This window comes from Bos taurus, chromosome 11, assembly GCF_002263795.3.
Source record: "Bos taurus isolate L1 Dominette 01449 registration number 42190680 breed Hereford chromosome 11, ARS-UCD2.0, whole genome shotgun sequence".
Classification (NCBI taxonomy): Eukaryota; Metazoa; Chordata; class Mammalia; order Artiodactyla; family Bovidae; genus Bos; species Bos taurus.
The window spans coordinates 31,527,601-31,555,505 of NC_037338.1; the positions used below are offsets into that span (position 1 = coordinate 31,527,601).

Consider the following 27,905-nt stretch of genomic DNA (forward strand, 5'->3'; position numbering starts at 1 on the left):
AAATAAATATAATGTAATTAGCAGTAAGAAAAACACTAAGCTTGGCAAAGAAAAATACCCAGTGTTGGTAAGGGTCTGGAGGAAAGAGAGTCCTGTACACTGAAATAACAGTGGTTAAATTTTATTTAGTCTATAAGATTCCATTTTATATTTTTAAATTTTCACATTTAATCTTCAGAACAACTCTAAAAAATAATAGCATTATTTTAGTTATTTTTCACATATGGAAATTAAGACCTAGAGGGATTTAGCGAGTTGCCAAGTATTTTCAACCAGAGATCATTAAGCTAAGACTGGACCCTGAAGTCTGTCTCAGAGACCATCATCTTACTCATCAGTGTGAGGTTATCTCTGTTTAAGGGGGATATGAATTGATAATGCCTTTCTGGAAGGCAATTTGGCAAAACCCAATTCAATTGCAAAAGTTGTTAAACTGTTCATACCCTTTTACCCAAGAATTCTTTTAGGAATATAGTAAGTGATGTAAGAAAGATGCAAAATTATACTTGTAATGATATTTATTAAAGTGTGGTCCACAGTAAGAAGATAGTCCAAATTTCAAAGTTGGAGGAAATGGCATTACAACTTTAAGGGGCATCTGCAGTGGAGTGTGATGCATATATTACAAAAGATGATGTAACAATATAATGAGGGTCAGGGGAATAGGCTTTATTTGAGTTCTAAAAGTCTAGAACAACAGCTCCTGTATTCCATTTATTGCCAAGTCCAATTATAAGCTCTTCTATGGTAATTATAAGTTCTTCTACTTTTTATTATTAACATTTAGAGACAGCCTGCTATTACTGAGTATTTATGACCAAAATAGACAAATACGTTGTTGTCATGGAGCTTACATTCTAGTTGGGGAGACAGACTATAAGCAAAAATAAAGAAGGAAAACACTTAGTGTATCAATGGTTAAAGAGAAAAAAATAAAGCATATGCAATGTTGGCAGGAGGGTGGCAATTGAAATTTATGTAGAGTGACCAGGAAAGTGACCTTCCAGAGAAGATAACTTTTTATTAAATAGCTCATATCCCATGACAACATTAAAATACAGAGTAATGAAATCATTTCCCTGAGGTCTGGCACCCAGTTAGTGTTAATACAAGAGGCAGAACATGAGCACTCTGATTCCATTATGCTATAAATAAAACTTTTAGAGTTATGTTTATAATTATTAATAGTAATGAATTATGAGTGGTGAAATGTATTGATTTTTTTAACTTTAATATTTGTTGATATATGAGATACATGGTGTCTTAGTGCTGATGTGTGTGGCTCTAATATTGGTGGTGATGAGACAGAAGAATAGCCGATTAGAAATCTTTAGACAATTTTTGAATGCATTTCAGGGCCCACTAGACCGACTCACTTCTCTGGCTTCTACTGTAGTTGCTGTACTTCAATTGAACACTTTGATTCTCATCATTATAACCTTTATCTCCCAGATATGGGGTCTCCAATGTGACTTCTCCGCTGGCCTACCTGTATGGTGGCCCCACATTGTCCAAGCCACTGACTCTCTCCCTCCTTTACTTCCTACTCCTTCTGGTCCCACCTTCAGTTAATTGTCAAATCAAATCAATTTGTATATCATAATTTTCTTATTCATTCCCCCTTCTTTCCATTATCATGGCCATGGTACCAATTTAGTGTTTAATTCTTTCCCTAGCCAGGAGGCTAACTTACAGATAATAGCTGGATTTAACCAAACCCCATTAGGTCACTCTGCTGATCATACACTTTCAATGATCTCCCCAGTTCCTTTTAAGAGAAGAGCAAATTCCTCGCCCTGACATTCATGGCTAAAAGTGATGGACATTTCCCATCTCAGACCTTACTCCCAGTTGTACATATTTTTTAATCCAGCCATTACAGGGATACTAATGCTCACCAGACAACCTACTTTCCATTTACACGTTTGAGCTCTTTGCAGTTCCCCAAGACCAATGACCATTTCTGGTTTATTGGCTAGGAGTAGAGAAGACACGTGTTGCTTCCATTCTAGAATGTAGAAGAACAGGTGGGAGTTCTCCATACTTTATTCTCTGGAAGCAACAGGGGAAGCTGCATATTTCAGATCATGCAAGTACAAAATGGTGGCATCTGAGTGTCCCCACTGATCTCTGACAGATGTGTAGGGTGAGCAAGAAGTAAACCTTTGATGTGTTGGTGTGTTGTTACATTGAGCTCCTAATTTGTTACTACAGCATAACCTAGTTCATCTCAAGAAATCCATCAACCACAGTGGGTAAACTCACCAGTCCCTGCCCAACTTTGTGCTCTCTGTATCCTTACCTTTGTCTTGGTTTATGCCTACATTGTGAACTTTCTTTAATCAATTCCTTCATCACCTCATCACATTAATCTGCTTATTTAAATTTTACTCATCCTTCCAGATTCATCACAAATGCCAACCCTGCCTTAGTGCTTCTCTTTATTTGCCCAATCAGATGTAATTTATCTTTCTTCTAATCATAAAGAAGCTTGTTGGTTACCTTTCTGATTACTCTTCACAATTTCTGTCTCATTTCATAGTTATTGGTATACTTCTTTTTTCTCTCGGTTAGAATAGCAGGGCCTCCTGAGGGTCTGAGTCATATGTATATGTCTAACCTTCGCAGCTTCTTATACCTAATAGTTTTCTGAAAAAAAAAAAAAAAATTTGTGAACCTGAGTTGAAGACTCATTAAGTATACAGTACAGTTTTCAAATTTTCTACCATAATGGCTAGCAATCTCTTCAAGAAAATTAGAGATACCAACGGGGCATTTCATGCAAAAATGGGCACGCAAAGGACAGAAATGGTATGGACCTAACAGAAGCAGGAGATATTGAGAATAGGTGGCAAGAATACGTAGAAGAACTACACAAAAAGATCTTCATGACCTGGATAACCATGATGATGTGATCACTGACCTAGAGCCAGACATCCTGGAGTGTGAAGTCAAGTGGGCCTTAGGAAGCATCACTATGAACAAAGCTAGTGGAGATGGTGAAATTCCAGCTGAACTATTTCAAATCCTAAAAGGTGTTGCTGTTAAAGTGCTACACCAAATATACCAGTAAATTTGGAAAACTCAGCAGTGGCCACAGGACTGGAAAATGTCAGTTTTCATTCCAATCCCAAAGAAAAGTAATGCCAAAGAATGTTCAAACTATTGCACAATTGCACTCATTTCACATGATAGCAAGGTAATGCTCAAAATTCTCCAAGCCAGGCTTCAACAGTATGTGAACCATGAACTTCCAGATGTTCAAGCTGGATTTAAAAAAGGCAGAGGAACCAGAGATCAAATTGCCAGTATTCGTTGGATCATAGAAAAAGCAAGAGAATTCCAGAAAAACATCTACTTCTGCTTCATTGACTATGCTAAAGCCTTTCTTTGATTGTGTGGATCACAACAAACTGTGGAAAATGCTTAAAGACATAGGAATACCAAACCACCTTATCTGCCTCCTGAGGAACCTGTATACAGATCAAGAAATAACAGAACTGGACATGGAACAAACTGGTTCCAAATTGGGAAAGGAGTACATCAAGGCTGTATATTGTCACCCTGCTTATTTAACTTATATGTAAAGTATGTGTGTGTGTGTGTGTGTGTGTGTGTGTGTGTGTGTGACTGTTAGTCACTCAGTCCAACTCTTTGCGACCCTATGGACTGTAGCCTGCTAGGCTTCTCTGTCCATGGAATTCTCCAGGCAAGAATACTGGAGTGGGTTGCCATTCCCTTCTCCAGGGGATCTTCCCAACTAAGGGATTGAATCTATCTATCCTAAATTGCAGGCAGATTCTTTATCATCTGAGCCACTAGGGAAACCCATATGTAGAGTACATCATGTGAAATGCTGGGCCGGATGAACCACAAGCTGGAATCAAGATTGTAACCTCAGATATGCAGATGATACCACCCTAATGGCAGAAAGTGAAGAGGAACTAAAGAGCCTCTTGATGAAGGTGAAAGAAGAGAGTTAAAAAGCTGGCTTAAAACTCAGCATTGAAAAAGCTAAGATCATGGCATCCGGTCCATTACTTCATGGCAAATAGATGGGGAAACCATGGAGACAGTGACAGGCTTTATTTTCTTGGGCTCCAAAATCACTGCAGATGGTGACTGCAGCCATGAAATTAAAAGACACTCGCTCCTTGGAAGAAAAGCTATGACCAACCTAGATGGCATATTAAAAAGCAGAGACATCATTTTGCCAACAAAGGTCCATATAGTCAAAACTATGGTTTTTCCAGTGGTCATATATGGATGTGAGAGTTGAACCGTAAAGAAGGCTGAGCACTGAAGAACTGATGCTTTTGAACTGTGATGTTGGAGAAGACTCTTCAGAGTCCCTTGGACAGCAAGGAGATCAAATTTGTTAGTCCTAATGTAAATCAACCCTGAATATTCATTGGAAGGACTGATGTTGGAGCTGAAGCTCTAGTACTTTGACCACCTGATGCGAATAACTGACTCATTGGAAAAGATGCTGATGCTGGAAAAGATTGAAAGCAGGAGGACAAAGGGACCACAGAGGATGAGATGACTCAATGGACATGAGCTTGAGCAAACTCTGAGAGACAGGGAAGCCTGCCATGCTGTAGTCCATGGGGTTGCAAAGAGTCAGACACAACTAGGCTACTGAACAACAACGACCATAATGGCTAAAAGAAAATAGGATTTGGGTGTTTGGGGAACTAACTTTTATATAATGATTTTTTATGCAGATTCTATTAGTTTCCTGTTTCTCTTCTATTTTCATCATTGCATGTTAAACTTCTTTTCACTTTTGTCCTCTCAAGACGTAGGACATTGCTTGGTACAAAATTAGTACTAGATAATATGTCAGTGAGTCAGGAAAGATTCAGTACATAAAATATTACTGTGTTAAAAATTGAGTTAGCTAAGATTTAATTGTGTACAAGACCTCTAGACCTGGAAATAGCCATCGACATATAAGATGAGAGAGTTTTAAAGCTAATAGTGCATCCAGAGAAAGGGAAATAGCTAAATTTTGAAGGTGTTACATTTTGAAAAGGATTCTCATGTAAAGTATCTCATCATTTGATTGTTAATCACTCTCTCAAATAGGCAGGTGTTAGTCCCACTTTGGACAAAAAGAAACTAAATCCCAGAGAGGTTAAGTGACTTGTGCAAGGTCAAACAGGTTTAAAAATGGAGTTATCAGACATCCCAGTTCCTGGGCCACTGCTCTTTACTCTATATGTTCTGGCCTTTCCTTATCTAAGGTCAGGACAAGGAGCATCTTCAGAATCATCATTGCTCTTGTGTAATGTGTTATTTTGGCAGCATCAAGTAGATTAGTAGCTGAAGAAGGTACATGTACACACACGCTAACACACACACATAATTATACAAGCCACCTCCAGTCTAGGCTAAAATAGGATTAATCCTGTGTTCATTGCTGGTGAATGCTGAATCCTTCCATATCGGTGTTTGTGTTTAAGACTAAGTCCATATACACACTCTGTAATTGAATGTCAAGAAATATGAAAATATATTGTTTTATTGCTACTGTTCATTGATTTATAGAAGTGATTTATTGTCAATGGACATGCAGTAACACAAATCATTTTGCTGACACCATCAGCTGCCTTAACTAGGTTGTCAGTTCACGACATTAAAGGTAATGGATGGTGATTATTTTACAGTAATGGGTTTAATCAGCGCTTTGAATGACTTAGCAGTCATGTCAGAGTAGAGTCAACTCATCATTCATCAAGGCAGCATTTTGTTTACCAACATCATCTATAATTCATTTGATTGTTGACAATCATCAGCAAATACCTCTCAGGCAAAGTTTTATCAGAGATAGAAATCTGCACAGCTGCAGCCTGCTCAGTAACTCTATGGGCTGTCTGAGCAGACACAGATGGGGAGGGAAGGATGCCCATCCTGTGAACCCCCAGAATGAAGGTTCCTACCAACTAGGCTTCCAGTCTTCTCACCATCCCCATGGATTGGATTCTTTTATTTCCATCTGTTTAACTCCCTCATTTCTTAAGGTCTTTAGTCACCCAGAAAGAATTCAGAAAGATCTTCAGTCCAGGAAGTAGGAAAGTGAGAAGTGTATGATCTTATTGTTTGGATCAGTTCCACCCAGCTAAATACATGGTCTTGAACTCTGCTACTTGTGACTAGTCACAGTGGCAATGCATCCATTACTGAGGTTCTGATGTGTCTGGGCAGGTTTGGTGACCCATTGGGGTAGATGTAGCAAGTACCTGGTTTTGTAAGAGATTGTTGGGCATCCTATAGGAAAGTTCAACAGAAACCTGGAGACTGTTTGACCCTTTGAATATTTCATATTTGTCAACAGAAAAAGTTATATACATGCAATTTTTTTATACATGATTTTAGGGAGTTAGCAAACTCTGGGAAGTCAAGCTATTGGCAGTAGAGTAGAGTTAGGATCTTGGATTCTGGAGGCAGCTACACTTGGAATATCTGTTCTGCCATTACCAGTTGTGAGCCTTGGGCAAGTGACTAAACATCTTTTGGCTTCATCTATAAATGGGAGCTAATTTTATCTTTGTCATGAGGGTGGTTGCAAATATGAAACATGTTCATGTAGATAAAGTGGTTAGCACCATGCCCTACACAGAATAACTTTTCAAAAAGTGTTGGTTCTTATTTTTGTTATTGTGTTTTACTAATGAATTCAGTTTCAGAGGTCCCGCCCTAATGGATGAATCAGAAAGCCAAATTAAAGTAGAAACAAAAATTGTCTGAATTCATTATTATGTTTTTGTCCTGCTTGTCTACTCAATTTTAAGTGCAACCCCAGCCAGAGATATAAGGGAGAAAAACAGTCATCCTAGATGTCCTAGATAAGCGGGGCCCCTGGTGAGCCTGTAGCTGCATTGTCTAGCCCTCCTGTATCAGCGGTCCCTGAAGAATCCAACAAAGTTGCCTTAGCCAACCGAAGGATGATAAGATATGCTGTGTTGTTATTTTAAGCCATCAGGTGCTGGGGTATAACTGATGCAGTATTTTAAACCCAATTTTTCATTTAATATGCTGTGAGAAATATCTTATGTTCTTAAATAGAACTCAAGAACTCTATTTTTAAACAATTTCATCATATCCCATTACAACATGTACCATAACCAGTTTTAGCTAATGCCTTATAGTTTGACATGCTTACATTTAATTTTTAATGTTCAGCTGGTGACTCCTTAATGCCACTTCCACAGTATGTGGTTCAGGGGATGTAAACTTATTTTAAAGCAAATTTATATATTACTCCATTCTAAATTGAGAACAGTAGTCATGAATTCATCGTCAGCCCTTTCCTCCTGTAAGATCTTGCCCTGTGCATGGCAAATAGTGCTCAAAGTGTTTACTGAATTAGAAAAGAATAAATAAATGTTATATAAGTACTTTTGAAAAATAGCAGTAAATAGCCTATAAATTTCAATAGTGTGTCATAAATAGGCAAAAGATAATGGGGAATTCTTGGTACTGATACTCTCTCTTCTTCTACCTAAGACTTTTCTGCCATCCAGAAGCACTGAGAAGTGAGTGTTTCCATTGAGTTCAGTCTTGCCACATCAAAACTTACTATCCCCATGTCCCATTCTTTCATTTGCTTAGGATGGAGGTGATAACTAGCTGCACTGATGAACTAATCTGTATGAAACTGAGTTTACTGTGTTAGCCTTCCCCAAAGATGTGTATGCTCGTAAATAGTTTGTATTGCCTCATATCATATGACATACCCCTCATTTTTATGACAAGAAAATACTTTCAGGCAATCTGCTGGTTTAGGGATTTTGTTTCTTTGGTTCCCTCTATAAATAAGGATAATTCAGAGAGGAACACATTGCATTTTTAAAGAAATTATCATCCTTTATTCAGGCTAATCCAGTATTCAATTTAGGTTTGAATTGAAATGTTTTAGAAAGGTATAAGAATCAAGATAACCGGTTCATTTTCATATTAAACTCTAGGGCAACTTCTTTTGTGTTTTGTTTCCTTTGGATAAGGGGAGGTATGTTGTGATCTTCATCTTTAGTTAGGTTTTAAAGTATATTTAATCCCTAGTTAAAGCATGTTATTCATGTTTAATAGGAAAAATGAACAAGCTTAAGGATGTCAGCTTCAGATTGAAGCTATTTGTGTAACGCTGTCTGAAAGAAAGTGAGAGTGAAGTCCCTCAGTCATGTCTGACTCTTTGCGACCCCGTGGACAGAGGAGCCTACAGCCTATTTCCTTCTCCAGGAGATCTTCCTGACTCAGGGTTTGAACACGGGTCTCCCGCATTGTAGGCAGACACTTTACTGTCTGAGCCACCAGGGAAGTCCATAACGCTGTCTAGGAGGCACCAAAACTTCAAAGGTTATTTTTGCTTCCACCTGGAAACTCTTTTCTTTTACTGCTTTTCACAGTTAACCATTTTGAATATCCAGTCATTTTACTTCACTTTCCCCACTAGAGCATTCTGTCTTTGCAAGCAAAGGAAAGAGAATCAACATTCCTTAAGCACAGACTGTGGGGCAAGCACAGACTGGCCCCACAGAATAGACTCTCTTATTCACATTTTACAGCCAGTAAAACTGAGACTCAGAAGACTACAGAGGAAATTGTTTTGTATGAGCTGACACTCGAATCTCTCTGCATCCAAAGCATGTTGTTTCTGAAACTGAACAATCAAAAGGCCTAGATTCTAGTCATGGTTCTTGCAATACTTGTGAGGTCTTGAGCAAATACAAGAGCCTCAATTTCCTTATTAGCAACAAATTTCCGCTTTTCTATTCAGAGGGATGGCATTGCTTTTCCTACCTATCCCATAGGTTGATATGATAATAATTGGGAATGTGTTTTAAAAACTGAAATATCTCATAGAAATATTTGGCCTTAAACCTCACTTATGAATGAGTTTAAATAATGTGATGGCATCCACATGTGGTCCCTGAGCATCTTGGCCATCCCCATGAGTAAGAAAGACTAGAACTCCTTAGATTGTCCCTTTGAACTGAGTCTATGGGTCCTGTGTTTCATGACAACTCATTGATTTTCTTTTCTTCCTGCCTCAAAGCAGTCTTTGGATTTTTTTTTTTTTTAAACTTACGTAACAGAACTGAGGTCTAACTCAGCAAGAATAGCTTTTGAAGGGAGAAAAAGTGACAGCTATAGAGAAGTATGTGTCTTAGGAACACATATTTTGGATCTGGTCAGAGAAGAACTGAGATGAATGCCCTCTAAACACAGTGAGAACTGTCTTTTAGTCAGTGATTGCCATGACAGACTTTATTTGCATTTAGTGCACTAACACCCCCTCTATTGTCCTCTAAGCTCTTAGGTATCTTGCCCCATTTTTAAAGTTTTTGTTATTTTTGTCAGTTCTTTTCTTCTTTTAGCTCTGTTTTTTAAAAATTTATTTATTTTTAATTGGAGTATAATTGCTTTATAATATTGTGTTGGTTTCTACCATACACCAACATGAACCAACCATAGGTACCTTCCCTTTTCTTTCACCACTTCTGTTTCTCTACAACAGTTTTCCTCCTATTTGCTCATTCTCTAAAACATCAAATTTTTTGTGCCAAGGATTGGATACTAAATGATGAGGAATGTATTGGCCATCAATTTACATTATGGTTGGTCAACTTAGTTTTAGTGCTCCTTTAACCTTCCAAGCCAGGCTTCAGCAATACATGAACCATGAACTTCCTGATGTTCAAGCTGGTTTTAGAAAAGGCAGAGGAACCAGAGATCAAATTGCCAACATCCTCTGGATCATGGAAAAATCAAGAGAGTTCCAGAAAAACATCTATTTCTGCTTTATTGACTACGCCAAAGCCTTTGACTGTGTGGATCACAATAAACTGTGGAAAATTCCTCAAGAGATGGGAATACCAGATCACCTGACCTGCCTCTTGAGAAATCTGTATGCAGGTCATGAAGCAACAGTTAGAACTGGACCTGGAACAACAGACTGGTTCCAAATAGGAAAAGGAGTATGTCGAGGCTGTATATTGTCACCCTGCTCATTTAACTTATATGCAGAGTACATTATGAGAAAGGCTGGGCTGGAAGAAGCACAAGCTGGAATCAAGATTGCCAGGAGAAATAACAATAACCTCAGATATGCAGATGACACCACCCTTATGGCAGAAAGTGAAGAGGAACTAAAAAGCCTCTTGATGAAAGTGAAAGAGGAGAGTGAAAAAGTTGGCTTAAAGCTCAACATTCAGAAAACGAAGATCATGGCATCTGGTCCCATCACTTCATGGCAAATAGATGGGGAAACAGTGGAAACAGTGTCAGACTTTATTTTTTGGGGCTCCAAAATCACTACAGATGGTGACTGCAGCCATGAAATTAAAAGATGCTTACTCCTTGGAGGGAAAGTTATGTCCAACCTAGATAGCATATTCAAAAGCTCAGAGACATCACTTTGCCAACAAAGGTTCGTCTAGTCAAGGCTATGGTTTTTCCTGTGGTCATGTATGGATGTGAGAGTTGGACTGTGAAGAAGGCTGAGCGCCGAAGAATTCATGCTTTTGAACTGTGGTGTTGGAGAAGACTCTTGAGAGTCCCTTGGACTGCAAGGAGATCCAACCAGTCCATTCTGAAGGAGATCAGCCCTGGGATTTCTTTGGAGGGAATGATGCTAAAGCTGAAACTCCAGTACTTTGGCCACCTCATGGGAAGAGTTGACTCATTGGAAAAACTCTGATGCTGGGATGGATTGGGGGCAGGAGGAGAAGGGGACGACAGAGGATGAGATGGCTGGATGGCATCACTGACTCGATGGACATGAGTCTGAGTGAACTCCGGGAGTTGGTGATGGACAGGGAGGCCTGGCGTGCTGTGATTCATGGGGTTGAGAAGAGTTGGACACAACTGAGAGACTGAACTGAACTGAACCTTCCCACCTGTGAAATGAACATCTGATGTTTTCTCCAGTTTTTTCATTTTGAGTATTGAAAAAGTATTTGGGAAAATTTTGAGTTCCTTAGAGTCACATTGATTGTCTACCCTATCTTTTTGTGATAACAAATATTAGTTCACTGTTTCAATAACTTTTTTCCTCCAAAGGCAATATGCACCTAGTAAAATAATGTAATATTTCTGTTAGGTTGAACTATATAAGATGACTGTGTATGTAGGGAAAAATGGTCAAATACCAACAATTTCATATAGTTTATCCTAGTACCTCAAATGATTGTTTTTCTCCATACATGTTTACTTTCTACTATGTAGCCCAACCATATGCATCCTGCTTTCCCAGAAGAAATTATATCATCATGGGTTCTTACTAACACATATTGTGAAGTAACAAAGTTTTCCTCTTCTGCAGTCTAGTGTGATGATTCATCAGATGATACAGCTCAGAAGTTTATAGACGATATAGTTGTGAGGAAAAACTGTATCACCATTTTGCGGGTAGACATGTTTGTACCATTTCAGTGCTCTGGCAAACAAAGTTGTACAGACCATTCTTATAAATTAAGAGGAAGAGATGGGGGTAGCAAGGATTAGGTTGTGGCCTGGGTCTGGGTTCCTAGGTGGCTCAGTGGTTAAAGAATCCATTTGCCAATAAAGGAGATGCAGGAGACATGGGTTTGATCCCCGGGTTGGGAAGGTCCCCTGGAGGAGGAAATGGCAACCCACTCCAGTATTCTTGCTTGGAAAATTCCGTGGACAGAGGCGCCTGGCAGGCTACAGTCCATGGGGTCCCAAAGAGTCAGACACAGCTGAGAGCCTGAACATGCATGTTGGGCCAGAGTAGCACCAGTAGAAGGGGCGCTGAGAGGATCCCAAAGCCTTTTCTCTAGGAAATTGTCTTGTTTTGGAAATGAGCTTCTGACTGTTAGAAGATAGGGCCAGAGAGTAGGGAAGCCTCAACTCTTGGAATTACAGAGTCTTTGCCTCCAAATCCTACTTTACCACTTACTCCAAGTAGAATCTGTATTCTCATGTTGTTAAGCCACTTCAGTCGTTTCCGACTCTGTGTGACCCCATAGACGGCAGCCCACCAGGCTCCTCCGTCCCTGGGATTCTCCAGGCAAGAACACTGCAGTGGGTTGCCATTTCCTTCTCCAATGCACACATGCATGCTAAGTCGCTTCAGTAGTGTCCGACTCCGTGCGACCCTATGGACAGCAGCCCACCAGGCTCCTCTGTCCATGGGATTCTCTAGGCAAGAATACTGGAGTGGGTTGCTTTCCTTCACCAGTATTTTCATGATAAAAATGGAATTTTATGATCTCTTTCATTGTAATTTTTTAATCTCTGTGTTTAAAGTCTATTAATTATATGCTTTTTTTCATTAATTACATTTCTTTCTATAAATTCATTCTCAAAATTCATGTTAGAGGTCAGTATTACAATGCCCAGTAGGTTAGATATTTCTACATATGTCAGTGAATCATGCCAAAAATAGTGGACTCCTAATATTGTGGGCTAGGTCCAGAGTGGCAGCTATAACCTCAATGGCAGCAGTGGTTGACTCCAGTCAGTCATTCTGTTAAATGGGAATTTACTACATTTTATAACGTAAGGAATTTGGGTGGTTATTAGATACAGAAAATGTGTACACTACAGTAAATGTTTTTTTTTTTGTCTCAGTTGATTATGCTTTTAATACTGTTGCACTATTTTTCACTCATAGACACTGCCTGTATAGCATTAATGATTATAAAAATGATATCAACCATTTATTGAGCATTTTTTTTTTACCTGGCAGGTTCTCTACTGAAAGATTAACATACTTATCTCATTTAATCATTACAAAGTTCTTGCATGCTAGGTACTGTTAGTAGCCTCCTTTGCAGATGGAGAAATCTAAATTTGAGAGGTTAACAAGCTCCAGATGATTCAGTTACAAAGGGTAGGAACAAGAGAAGTTATGATTTGTCTGACAGTGAAAGCATGTTTGTCTATGACCTGTAGGTTATATCACTCTGATGAGCTTATAAAAGGACAGAAAGAAGAATCCAGCCAGACACTTAAATGACTTCTGACTGAGGGATGAGATAAATGCAAATAAGGCACTAAGACAGCAAAATAGCCAAGTAGTCTTAGCATCTATACACAGGAATAAAGCTCTGCATCCCCATAGCCATATTATCAGGAAGTCTGCTTCATTTATTCCAAATTGACTACCCATTCATCTTCAAGTGACCCTCTGTTCTTCCATTCTGAAACCTGAAGTATTTATAAGTGAAATAAGATGGAGATCCACTCAAACCTTAACACTCTTTCTCTTAAGGTTTGAAACACTGGTATTAAAACTTAAATATCCCACTGGTCTTCAGTGGCCTAATATTTCTTCTCTTAACATTGATTTTGCTCACCTTGGAGATGGAATTTGAAAATAGATTAAATAATTTCAGAACCTTTGTTACTATGGTGACCCAGGATGGAGCTGGTGAGATTTCTTCCCTTTATATCTTGATACTAAGAAATCTGCCTCTTTGTCCCTGTCTTTTACAGAAGCTCACGGTATGATAGAAGGGATAAGGTGTGGGAGAAGTGTTATTACAGACACATTGGGAGAAATGCTGCTTTGAAACTGGCCTCTGTCTGCCTCTGAGGGATTCTAGTAAGGGTAATTCTGTGACTCATGTTCAAAAAGTAATGAAGTCTTGAGTGGTTGGAAGCTTGATAACCACACTGTACTGTGCCAGTTATTTATTTACTTTTTAAGATTTTTTTTGATGTGACCTTTAAAAAAAAAAAGTCTGTATTGAATTTGTTACAGTATTGCTTCTGTTTTATGTTTTGGTTTTTTGATTATGAAGCATGTGGAATCAGTGATTGATCATTCCATTCTTCTGATTACTCAGTCCGAACCCTTTGACTTTGTCATTTTTGCATATCTATGTTGAATCCAGTGGTAAATGATACTGATTCTACCTTTACTATCTGTCAAAATCTGACTGCCATTGCCTTATTCTTTGCTGCTGCCTTGGACCAAATCACAACCATCATCTGTTGGATTTTTGAAATAACCGCCTTGCTTTACCCCTGTAGTCCTTATCTACACTTGATTGATCCTTTTAAAGCATAAATCAGAGCATGTCAGAAAGCTCTAATTCTGAGTAAAAGCCAAAGTCCTTGAAATTGTCCACAAAGCCATGTGTGTCTGCCTGCCCTCCCACTGCCATAGTATCTTCTTCTTCATCCCTAACCACTCATCCTCTTACTTGCTTTGTGCCATGCTGGCCTTTTCATTGTTCCACAAACACTCCAAGAAAACTTGACCTCAGAGCCTTTGTACTATAATCCCGGTTGCCTGAAAGTTGCCTTGCCTCATATATGCATGGCTGCTCCCTCACTGCATCCTTCAGGCTTTTGAGTGTTATCTTGTTGAAGGGGCTTTCCCCAAACTTCCTCCACCCTCCAACATTCACACTTCCATTTGCATTGTTTAATTTTTCTCTATTGAATTGTTTACCACCTGACATGTATATGCTTATTTGGTGGTTGTTGACCCACATAGAATGTAAGCTTAGTGAGGGCAGGGACCTCTACTGTTGTAGATCAGGGTTTAGGATAGTACCTGGCTCTGTGGAAATCTGGTGAATAAGTGAATAAAATCCACAGTCTGCAGTCACCAGATGCAGAAAAAGCAGAAGAAAAAAATGGGTCTGTGAATTAGGATATGCACGGTTGTATATAAGGAGATGTGTGTGGGCAGAGAGGAATAATCATCTTTGTGTCAATGGGAGGGCCTCATAATCTTAGTATGCTTGAGTGACAAGGATACCGAAAGACATACTTTTCCTTCTCTATTCTCATCTCTGTTATTACCAGTAATCTATTTTTGTCTTTGTCAAATGCTTTTTGTGTGTATAATCAGAGTTTATCTTTTTGCTTACATTATTTAGAGAAGAGACGAGGGAGTTTATTCCCTTAATATTTTGGGTAATGCCTCCCTGCATCATCTATTAGCAGTGATAACTGTTTATCTGGGCCATCCCTCTTTCTCCTGGCATCTGCATGATTTCTTTTAATCACATTCCCATTACCCTCTAATTATGTAAAATTATGTTATATTAAGTATGATTTCTGCTGGTAGCCACAGGGTGGCATTCATGTTCTTTGCTATCACTTAAATGACTGATAGATTACAAGGTCACTTTGAGTAGATAAATAGCCTATAGATCCTTTTCAATGAGGTTCGCATTCTGATTTTTCATATTAACACTGGTAAATTGCAGAATTTATTATGCTTTCCCACCTGCACCTCATTTGGCTTCCAGCACCTCCGGTGCCTTTCTACAGGAATCCAGGATGACTCTATCAGATGGCCTTGTTTCAATATTCAACTCAGTCAAAGAGTGTCTAATGAAAGCCAGCCGCTGATGTGCCTTGGTATTCATTTCAACTCAGTCATCATGGGAAGATTTGCCAGCAGCCTTTAGCACATGGCTCTGACAGAATGTTTGCTGGTAAATACTAATCTGAATAACAAGTAGGATCATTCACCCCAACAGGTTTGTGCCAATCTAGGTGGATTCTCCAGACTGGGCCTGAGGCTATAAAACCAGCTTTTTAATATTTAAACGTGACTTTGATTATAAAAGCAAAACGCACGCACACACACACACACAGAGAAATGATTACATGGGGAATTTCAGCTCTAATGTGGCATCTGGTCTAGATTTCAAGATGCAGAGCTTAGCCCTTCTTCCCTCCTAATCTTACCCTAGAGTCATTCATTCATTCCCTCTTTTCTATACCTCAATTTCATTTAACTTGTGGTGAGTTCATCTATTATTATGTATTTTATCACATTCATATCTCAAGCATGATTTTCCTATCAAGACTAACAGTTGAAGACAATGCTGAAAATAAACTTTACAGGTGATATGTATCTAGAAGATTTTGATTAATTTTTTTCTCTTTCTGCATCCTCACAGTTGTTCTGGGGGTGGGTGACACAAAAACCTCTTATTACCTCCAGGCCCCCCAAGTCTGGAAGGCCTCTGTTCTCTCACTGTCTCACAAAGGAATATCATAATAGTGGCTTTGCTAGCATTTCTGACTTTAACCTCCTTTCCATATAATCCATATTATTTTTCCCTCCTGGAGTCATTTTACTGAAACTATGATGTCATTTTTTTCTTACTCAGAAAAGTGGGATCTTATCAAAAACTCAAGTTATTTTTACATCTCATTGACCCTTTAAAATTAACTCACTGAAAATTTCTTTCTCCTTCTCTGAAAGTGACCTCCATTAATTTTCCAGTAACTTCTAGGCAATAGAAAGCCCTCTGGTTTCTTTAAACCACAAATATAAACTCAATACAGAAAGCAGGATATCCAAGCTGATACATTAAATAAGCAAGACTTTAATCTTCATTTACTGGAAAGATTTCTCCCTTCACCTGCAGCTAGGGCTTCCTGCCTTCAAGGAGCAGAATGCAATCAGATCCAGTCTTTTTGTTTGGTCACCTGTTTTGTCTGCTAGATGCTATTCCTTTTCAGGGTTATAGTGCATGGAAAGAAGAGTAGTGGAATGAACAGCTTTTATTCAACTAGTTTAATTAGAGGGCTGTTGTGTCTGACTCTTTGTGACCCCATGGACTGTAGCCCACCATGGAATTCTCCAGGCAAGAATACTGGAGTGGGTAGCCATTCCCTTCTCCAGGGGATCTTTCTGATCCATGGATTGAACCCATGTCTCCTGCATTGCAGGCAGATTCTTTACTATCTGGACCACCAGGGAAGCCCATCATTAGAGGGGAGTTTTGCCTTCCTGATGCCTGAAAGATGTATAAAGTGTCTTTCTTATGGAATTGGTGGATTCTTCAGAGGCTCCCCGGCTAATTTCTCAGACTGCAGCTTCTTTCATTTGGGAATTGCCTCTTCTTTGACTTGCCATTCCTTTTGCCCCTCAATTTCTGGTTTTCTGGCAGTCCACTTCACATACACCCTTGGTTGGAAATTCGTGGTCCCCAGAAGCAACCCTTTGGGTGCAGTGTCACTTTAAACATGATCCTAAGTTCATACGTTTGCCATGGGTTCCGTACCTAGTCCCCTGCATTCTTGCATGTTTGATCATCACTGAGGATAGTTACTCTCCAGATAAAGCATTTACTCTGCCACTGTAAGAGTCTTTATCTGGCCTCTCATCTTTGGACTCTTTCAAACCGAGTCAGCAATGTTCTTCTGTGTTCTACTGCAGAGAAAGTTTCTCAAACTCTAAGACTAGTATTATAAATCCTTTCTCTGAGCTTTAGAAAATCCACCTCTCCATTGCATTTCTCTCAGTACCTTTTTGTCTTCCTTGTGGGACAGTTGTCTCACTGGCTCTCTGAAACCTATTTTGAAAAGCCTGCTGCTGCTGCTGCTGCTAAGTCGCTTCAGTCGTGTCCGACTCTGTGCGACCGCATAGCCGGCAGCCCACCAGCCTCCCCCGCCCCTGGGATTCTCCAGGCAAGAACACTGGAGTGGGTTGCCATTTCCTTCTCCAATGCATGAAAGTGAAAAGTGAAAGTGAAGTGGCTCAGTCATGCCTGACTCTTAGCGACCCCATGGACTGCAGCCTACCAGGCTCCTCTGTCCATGGGATTTTCCAGGCAAGAGTACTGGAGTGGGGTGCCCTTGCCTTCTCCATTGAAAAGCCTGCCTCTTCATCAGTTCATTTTTGTTTTTGATATCTGTTGTTTGAGGCTTACAAATTGTCTAATTATATAAATTTCAAAAATATTATTTAGATTCCAGTCTTTGGATTAGTTGACTAAGTAGTTCAAACTAATCTCACCGAGCATAAAACATATACTGAATTTTGCGTTTTAATCTGCTGGAAGGCCTTGGGGAACTAAGTTTGGGAGAAATTATTACACCAGCATCTTGAAAATCCCAGTATTTGGAGTCCACTTTTGCGCAAGAGCCATATGCTGACCAAATTCACATCTAGAAAGTGGAATAACTCTTTTGACAGATTAGAAGGGTCAGCAGAACATATCTGAATTTTAGGAGTTTCCTTGAGATGCTTCTAAAGAGTTGCATCCTAGGTGAAATGAGTAACTTTTAAACCTACTGATGCATTAATTGCAGCGCTTTGAATCCTCTCAGTAACTCAGGAATTCTCAGACCTTATAATTACATCAAGGGGATGCCTTCCTGATTATAGTTCTCACAGGCACTTGGGTGAAACAAAACAAAGTTCCCTACCAAGGAATCTAGCGTCATCTTAGGATCCAATCAATTCCGTAAATATTTTTTAAAAATACAACTGTCTGGTACAGAATCAAAGAACCAGGTGTCTGCAGATAAGAAAACATAAATGAGAAATAGTAGAAACATCAAAGATATAAAACAGGCCCACAAGGACTTCAGATACTGGGATTTAAAACAATTTAACCTATCATCTTCAAAAAGACAAAAGATAAGTTAGAAAATATTGGCAGAAAATGTGACACTCTAAAAAGTCATCTAACAGATTTTAAAAGGAATTGATATGAATTCTGAGGTTGAAAATGCAAGAAACAAAATTACAAATTCAATGAAATTGTTAAACAGCATATTAGACATAGATGAAGAGAAAAGTAGTGGCTTGAAATGTAAGCTGGAAGAAAATATCTCTAACAAAATACAGAGGGACCAAAGAATTGAAAATATAAGAAGATGGGAAAGACAAAGATGACCCAGTAAAATCCAATATATACTTACGATAGTGATTTCTGTGCTGATAAGTGTCTGTCTAGTCTTTGAACTTGGGGTGGGTCCATGGATATTTGATTTATTGTAATTCATTGAGTTGAACATTTATGTTTTATGTTCTTTCTGTGTATGTGTTTTATATCAAGACAAAAATAGAGGTTTAAAAAATAAGAAAAAAAAAAACAAAACCAATTACTCTGGTTGCTGTGTGGAAAGTAGATTTGAAGAAATAAGAATGGAAATGGGATGATAGGGGGAACTTGCCATAATCTATGCAATAGATGGTGGTATACAGAAAAAGAGCTAGGTGAATGGATTCTTGACATGGTTTGGAGGTAGACTTCCTAAGACTGTTAGATTCCACTAACTTAGTAGACTTAGACTTAGTTATAATCCACTAACTTAGAGAACTTAATCTGTTCTCTCCAGAATAGAATTATGTGTAGACTAAGTTCTATTCTCTTTAGAAAGGAGGTATAATATCTCAGTTTTTGGACTGAGTATAACTGATGAGGCCACTGACTGAGGGGGAGAACAAGAAAGGGGCAAACTAGAAGGAAAAAACCATGAGTTGTATTTTGGAGTGTACAGAGACAATGCAGTGGAGACCAGGACTGACTCTCGGAGTGCTCTGGAGAATGTGGTATCATGGAAAGAAAGGAAATGTGTTTCAAGAAAGAAGGATTAGTCAAGCAAGATAAAGACAGAGAAGTGACTTTAGAATTTGACATTATAAGTCATTGCTGTAAGATTAGAGCATTGCTATTATAGCATTAATTGCTATTATTGCTATAAGATTATTAGTCATTGCTATAAGAGCAGTTTTGGTGGAGAGGTAGATAAGGGATGTGAGCCTGTTTGAAGTGAGTCAGACAATGGGAGTGGGGAAGTCAGGAAGCAAGAGTTAACAGCTCCTAAGACATTTTGCAGAGTACATCATGAGAAACGCTGGACTGGAAGAAGCACAAGCTGGAATCAAGATTGCCGGGAGAAATATCAATAACCTCAGATATGTAGATGACACCACCCTTATGGCAGAAAGTGAAGAGGAACTAAAAAGCCTCTTGATGAAAGTGGAGAGTTTAAAAGTTGGCTTAAAGCTCAACATTCAGAAAACGAATATCATGGCATCCGGTCCCATCACTTCATGGCAAATAGATGGGGAAACACTGGAAACAGTGTCAGACTTTATTTTTTTGGGGCTCCAAAATCACTGCAGATGGTGACTGTAGCCATGAAATTAAAAGATGCTTACTCCTTGGAAGGAAAGTTATGACCAACCTGGATAGGATATTCAAAAGCAGAGACATTACCTTGCCAACAAAGGTTTGTTTAGTCAAGGCTATGGTTTTTCCTGTGGTCATGTATGGTTGTGAGAGTTGGACTGTGAAGAAGGCCTGAGCACCGAAGAATTGATGCTTTTGAACTGTGGTGTTGGAGAAGACTCTTGAGAGTCCCTTGGACTGCAAGGAGATCCAACCAGTCCATTCTGAAGGAGATCAGCCCTGGGATTTCTTTGGAAGGAATGATGCTAACACTGAAACTCCAGTACTTTGGCCACCTCATGCGAAGAGCTGACTCATTGGAAAAGACCCTGATGCTGGGAGGGATTGGGGGCAGGAGGAGAAGGGGACGACAGAGGTTGAGATGGCTGGATGGCATCACTGACTCGATGGACGTGAGTCTGAGTGAACTCTGGGAGTTGGTGATGGACAAGGAGGCTTGGCATGCTGTGATTCATGGGGTCGCAAAGAGTCAGACATGACTGAGTGACTGAACTGAACTGAAGACATTTTGTTCTGAAGCTGAACAAGATAAATTGTGTCATGGCTAAACAGAGACATGGGGGGCAACAATGAGTTTTTGATAAGGAAGAAACAACCCATTTCTAGATTGTTGAGAATTCAGTGAGAGGAAAATGATGATACAAAAGAAAGATGAATACTTCCAGATGTGAGGTCCTTGAGTAGAAAAGAGGTTATGGGTATTATTGAGCATCCATTATGTGACAGGCATTGCTCAAGGAACCATGTGTATACAGCATAAAAATTTATTTTCTGCCTTTGGGGACAACATGGAACAGGAGTAGGAAGTGGGGAGAGAGCTCAGTAGACCAGCCATTTCATTATACTCTGATATAGAAATGCATGGAATATGCCAGGAAGAGAGTGCTCCTAGATAAGCCTTGGAAATAGTGAAAAGTTTCTCAAAGAAATGATTGACCCTTAAGGATTCATTAAATCCTTATTAATCCCTCCCTGTGGGAGGGATAATATAGTAAAAGTTCTTTTATAAGTTTATCACTACTGAATGTCCCAGCATTATCACTTGTCACAGTATCCCTGCCTCCAAACATGTGTGTTTGAAGATGCCCTCATGTCACCATACCCGTCGTTGCCTAACGTGTCATGCTATTTTGTGGTGTACACACTTGTTGATATTCTGTGAAATGCTCTTGCTTCCCGGTAAACTTCTGTATGTCTCCAAGACTCAGCTTAACAGCTACTTTATCTCCCACACCCTTTCCAGAGACGTTAGAAAGAGGGGGCTCCCAAAACAAAAAGTCCAGTTCTTGCTCTCACCTTCATGCCCCTGGGGCACTTTATAAGTGCCTCTATGGGTGCTTGTGATTTTTTTTAGGAAAGCAGTTACCATAGTGGTTACAAGAATGGATTCAGTGCCGGGTTCCCTGCGTCAAATCATAGCCCTGCCATTTACCAGCTGTGTCACCTGGAGCCTGTTTCTTAATCCCTAGGTGTCCCAGTTTCTTCCTTTCTAAAATGAGACTAATGAAGCCTACCTGCTGAACTTGAAAGTGAATTATTATAACTCAAAAAAAAAAAAAAAAAAAAGGAAGGTACAGAGGATGTAGATGCAAGGGATGCTCAAGATGAAAATTCCAGACTTTGTGGGCTTGCCTGCTGGTCTGTCCTTTCCCCCAACCTGCCTCGTTTACCTTCCCTGGAGAAGAGGTGAACATACATGTTAGAGGGAAAGTTGCTCCTGGTTTCTTGACTGTTTCAACTATGAATTATGTGTGATTCTAGAAAGGAAACTTTTTATTTTTGACATTTTTTTTTGTCCTTTTGCATTCTCTCTCTTTCTTTATTATTTTGAGTGTGCTGTCCATTTTGTCAATTTGTTCCCATAGAAACCACTGAAAATTTACAGCTTGCTTAAAGTGGATCCGAGAAGAAGCACAGGTTGTTGTGGGTATGAAGTGAGTTTATACTGCAAAACACTAGAGCAGCATCCGGCATGTGAAAAATGCTTGATACATTGTAGCTATTATTACTATAATTATATATGTTTTTCAACCATGATGAGAATAGCTCTTATTTATATTTGTTTTATGCATCCTTCCACTCTTCCAACAACCACCAACTTGACCTTGCATGACATGAAGAAGCTCAATAAACGTATTGGAAGGGATACATGAATGGATTTCCCTCCTTTCTCCCCAACTGGTGTTATAGCAGGGTTCTAATCTTGGTGTCTCCTTTGGGCTTAGCATACATTTGGACATAAGACACTCATGGCATAGTGCTGTGGGGATGATTTTTTTTTAAATATTGGACCCTAAAGATTTCTAAAATTACAAGAATATCAGGAGAGATGGTGCATTAAATCCTTAACACCTCAGTACAGTTGCTAACAGAGTCAGAGGTTGCCTGAAAGAAACCTCGAGCTCAAAGAGTTGAGTCTCCTTCTTTGTGAAGGGCATCCCTTCTCACATCCTTGACTGATGGCTAGTCATTTAAGCTTTTCTTAAAAGTAGGTAATCAGAAAGCTTCTCTTTGGGGAGAAGGTGAACACTGGATGCCAGAGTGGGAGTAAGAGAGAACTCAAAAAGAGGGGCAAAGGGCAGAGAAGATGGAAAGAGGGAGAACCCAGAACAAAAAGTCCGGATCCTCTGCATTTGCCTGCAGATTCTGCCCTCCTGTCCAGCCTTGCCCAGCTTCCTGGAAGAAAGAGTCAAGTATATGCTGGAGGGAAAATTGGCTCTGATTTTTATCTTTTGAAATCATAAGTGTAATGACAGAAACACATGTGTGATTTTAAAAAGGAAAGTGTTTTTACTTTCTCACAGGGTCCGTTTTGTTCTTTGTGGTTTCTCTCTCTCAATTTTTTTTTCCCAAGAGCATTGTCCATTTTGCCAATTTGTTTCCATGGACACCATTGACAGTTGACCTGTTATTTATGTGAATTTGAGAAGAGACAATAGTAATAAACTCTGATATGGGCTATGAATAGCACGAGTGTTTCGGACTGCCCGTCTTCTACCTCTCTACTTAACTACTGAGCAGATCAAGTTTATGATAATAATTTAAAGAACACAAGACTCTGTTTTCTTTCCTGGATGTGAGTGGTAGGAGGGACGAGAAGGCTCTCCAATCTCCATCTCTTTGGATATTATCATGGAAGTCATGGCCAGTTGAAGGAGAATGGGACTTTCTTAAAGGAACAGATGGATCATTAGGTGGGGTCTGGCCCACATGCAGCGCTTAGCATTTACTCTTCTCAGGGAACCTGGGGCAAATGAGGCTTCTAAAAATGACTGCAAACAATAAGGAAGAAGGAACTTGGGATTTCTGTCCTTTTCACTGGTGGCGAAGCAGGTAGACAAAACAGGGAAGAGGTTGTTGCTGAGAACTGCAACAGACAAATGCCTAGAGGAGGAGGCAATTTTTTGCCTTGCAGGGGACCAGCTCCATAATATCTAAGACAAGAGCAGAAGGACTGAGCCCCAAAGGACTGGCTGGCTCAAAAAGAGGGTTTCCTCCTTCAGATATTTGCACCTCCAGCTTCATTTCCAGCCTCTGCCCCTCAATAACCATGATGTTTAGAGACCATTCCCTGTTGCTCAGGTCTAAATGAGGAGGGAGAATATAAATGGGACATCTGAGTCCCATAAGAAATAAAAGAGGAAAAGAAATAAGGGTGAAAGAAAAATTAGGAATGGAAATACATAGAGAGATTTAGAGATTGAGAAAATTTAAGACTATGTTGAAGGAAAAAAATAAATCATTAAGTTATAATGGTCAATATTGTAAGACTGACTAATGAAAAATAAATGATTATTCATCTGCTATTTCCCAGCATTCTGCTACAGCACAGTGAATTGAAAAATGAGGGCTGAAATTTCTTCCCTAGAAAATTTATGACAGATGAAGGAAAGCTTGAATGTCAAAGTAAGTTTATTTCCCCAATCCCATAGGTCTTCTCTCTGTGGGGGAACTACAAATTAAAGCTGATACAGTGGTAGATGGAAAGTCATGCTTTGGACAAGGCTAAACAGCCTCCGAGAATGCAGCCACTCTTCTTGCTGTGGGTTAATGCTGGATAAGTATCAGTCTAGATGCCAAAATATCCCCTGGTCCAATGCTTCGGAAAGTAAAGAAGTTGAAATTAGTTTACATTTACAGTATGGTAATGAGTGAACTAACGAGGGTAGCTTTTGCAATCACCCTAACTCCTTTGTCCTGAGCCAAACACTTGCTCTAAGGCTCAGTTGAGATATTACTTCTCATCACCAAGAGGTGGAAAACTGGGGATATAGTAAGAGGCTGATGACCATACTGGATCTCTTAGACTTTTTACCAACTAGATGTTCCAATTCAGCAGGGAAGGGAGTGGAATCTAGGAAATTCCTGGTCTGACTCTTCTCTCTATATACACGGATTAGAATCTCCAGAAAGTGTGGAGATGGCATTCCTACAGTTTACAGTGCCAAACTTATACCATAGGATGAAGTGTTTTAAATGACATTAAAATATCCATTCTATTTATTGATTCCAGTAGCCTGAAGTTACACTGAGTGTATGAGATAAGGGGCTGTAAATAAGGTTGCTGTTGTTCAGTGTCCAACTCTTTGCAACCCCATGGACTATATAGCCCACCAGGCTCCTCTGTCCATGAAACTTCCTAGGCAAAAATACTGGAGTGAGTTGCTATTTCCTTCTTCAGTGGATCGTCCCAGTGCAGGGATTGAACCTGGGCCTCCTGTATTGGCAGGCAGATTCTTTACGGCTGAGCTACCAGGGAAGCTGTAAGTGAGGTAACAGAACAATGAAACAAGAACTCAGGACCTTGGTGTACATCAGTATCCAGAATAATTAGATAGAAATAAAGCTCTAATGGGGCCCTAAACCTCACTAGGCAACAAGAGAAACCTCTCAGTAAGGACTGATAAAGGGGAGCCATCCTTTCAAGAAACCCAAGGGACAAGCCAGATGGATAAAATATCCAGTGAATGACAGATCTTTGCATAAGATGCTGAGAACCTTGTCAGTGACAGTTTCACCAGCTAGACCAAAGACACGCAAACAGATGAATAGCCAGATAAATATTGCATATAGTAATTATGCCCCAGCTATAAATATGGTGAGTTGATGTTTTCTGCCCTCAGGGAAGTGCAGTTAAAATTGGGATAGCAATTTTGATGAGAAGGGAATCAGAATTCAGGGAACTTGAGTTCAGAATTTTAAAGAGCCCTGGAGACTGGGTCATCATAATAAAGCATTATACATCAGCAAGGAGAATTTCATTTTCCTGGGTCAGTCCCGTGAGGTTTGCATGCGAAGAGGTTACAGTTCTTTCCTGCCTGTTTGTTTCCAGCAGTAGGATTCCTTGGGCTATAATGTCCATTTATGTTATAGTCTTTAGCCAGAGGCAATCTGGCCCAGTTGCTTTTTTCTTTCCTTGAATGCTCCACTGGAGTAATAATAAGATTAGATTAAAAAAAAAAAAAAAACACCAAACATCTTGACCCCTGTCTTTGCTGAAACTTGTTCTTGAACATTAGGGAAGTGTAAATTTTGAAGCTGTGGTAAAGGAAGGAAAAAAAAAAAAACTCTAAGCACCTCAGAAAGTTATATCTGCTAGTGATTTATGTTTTCTGCTTTGTAAGCTGTGATAGAAATATAGTTTTAGATATGAGGATAAAGTTTAATATCCTAGTGTTGGAAATATACATTCCCTGTGCAAACTTTCCCTATGCTGAGTTGTTATCATTTTGGTTAACTGTTTTTCTTTCTTTTATTCTTGAAAAATCTTTGCTTCCTGTTATTATATGCCACGCATAGGTCAACAGCAATTCTAGGAAATGGCTGCCTTCTCTGCTTGGAATGCCACTGTTTTGATCCCAGTATCATCTCCCCTCTCCAAGTCTTCTTCCTGATCCACTCATTCTCAAAGACCCAGCTTAAAAGTTACCTGTGAAGTCCTCCTGAACAATTCTCCTGATATTGATGTAGTAAAGTGTTGTCTTTACTTGTTTCTTTTCTAGCAAGGTCAGGGATGTTTTCTCATTAACCCCTGTATTCCGCTGTGCCCAGGAACACATACTAAGCACCTCCCAGGTGGGGAGGAGGGGGATGAGAAAATAATGGATAGTTATTAGTAAAATATTGGTAAAAAGGAACAACTACACCAAAAAATCATATAGTTTCTAAATGTATGATTCATCTTTTAATTTACACAATTATACTATGCATGTTGATTCTGTTACTGCAAAATAAACAAAAATTTAAAATCAATAGAAAATCACAAAGTCAAATCTTTTTTGTTAGTCCATGGCAAAATTTCAGATTTACATGATAGGGGTAATTATTTTGATGATCTCTTTTGGTATGATAAGCTACCTTAAAACCTAGAGGATTTAAACAGTTAATGCTTAAAATTTTATGAATCAGAAATGCAGGAAGAATTTGACTGGTTGGTCCGTACAGTTGGAGGAGTACCTTCATGGTGGCAGTTTTCTACACGGGCACTTCGGTGCTTCGTGGTTTCTTTCTCTGTCTCTCATGTGACAGAGCCTCTTACCTGACCTGGGCCTCTTACAGGGTGGTGTCTGAGTAGTTACATTTCCTACCTGGTGGCTGTCTCCCAGAGGCAGGATGGGATACTGCCAGGCTAGCAGTAGCAGCCATCCCTGGAACTGGCATGAGTCAGTTTCTGCAAACCCTGTTGATCAAAGCAGACAGAGTCCAACCAGATTTGTTGGAGTGGAGAAATGACGCCACCTCGTAATGGTATGTGACAAGATTACACTGAATGAAAGCATGTGAGATGGAGCATGATTTGCTGCCATCTTTGGGAGCTATAATCTGTGATGTAACTAATACATGTTTGACAAATCAGTGCCCAAGGGACCATGTCATGAAAATCAATTAACTCTCTAGAAATGTTCAATGCCTCTCAGTGTGATAAGGTTTAATCCAGTGTAAGCTGCTTTTTTTTCATCTCTATCATAGAGATGAAATCTTTGGGGAAGAGAAGGGAAACCAAGCCTGGTATTCTTCATTTAGATCTTTCAATCACATTTATCTTATCAAGCATACTACAGAATCACAAGTGAGAGAAAGTTCTACTTAGACTGTAAGTATTTGCCTTATAGAACTCATTTCCCCCAAAAGGTAGCTTTAGGTAAATTTATGGGTAGTTGATCCTCACACCCCACTCCAGTGCTCTTGCCTGGACAGAAGAGCCTGGAAGGCTGCAGTCCATGAGGTCGCTAAGAGTTGGACACGACTGAACAACTTCACTTTCACTTTTCACTTTCATGCATTGGAGAAGGAAATGGCAACCCGCTCCAGGGTTCTTGCCTGGAGAATCCCAGGGACGGGGGAGCCTAGTGGGCTGCCGTCCATAGGGTCGCACAGAGTCGGACACGACTAAACCGACTTAGCAGCAACAGCAGCAGCAGGTACAAGAAGCAGGTGTTAGAGCTATATACCTAGCCTTTGTGGCTGACAATATAGAGAGCAAGGTTTTTCAAGTTGTAAGTTGTGATCCTATTAGTGAATCATGAAATCTATTTAGTAGGTCAGGACCAGTGGTTCAACGTTAAAAAAAAAAGGAATCAGATGGAATACAAAGTATCCTTTGTTACATGTAACCTAGAAGGTATATATAATATACTTAAGTATGTACAAGTGAGTGTTTTTGCATGGGTATGTATGAGTACTGGATTACCATGTAAGGTCTATTTCTAACTGGGACCCACAGTCAAAAATGTTTTTGAAGCCACTAAAATAGAGTGTCTGTGTCCTCTTGTGAACCCTCTCTTGGTGTCACTTTCGAACGCAAGACACTGGACTGGAAGGACTGTCGGTTTGATTCAGCATGGCATTTCTGATGTTCTCATGAAAAATATTTTGTTTGGGGCCCAGAATGACAAATAGCTCAGAGTCCAATAGAAACACCTTTTCCTAAAAGAAGAAATTGCTTTACAGACAGTACAGCAAAATAAAATG

At 39.5% G+C, this 27,905-nt stretch overlaps 1 long non-coding RNA gene across 1 annotated transcript; it reads left to right on the forward strand.

Annotated features, from left to right (window-relative positions):
* LOC132346572 (uncharacterized) lies at positions 1–25,903 on the forward strand. The gene is made up of 3 exons (XR_009496422.1): positions 1–747; positions 23,749–23,840; positions 25,734–25,903. It is a non-coding gene; the product is annotated as an uncharacterized lncRNA (long non-coding RNA).
* The last annotated feature ends 2,002 nt before the right edge of the window (positions 25,904–27,905 follow it).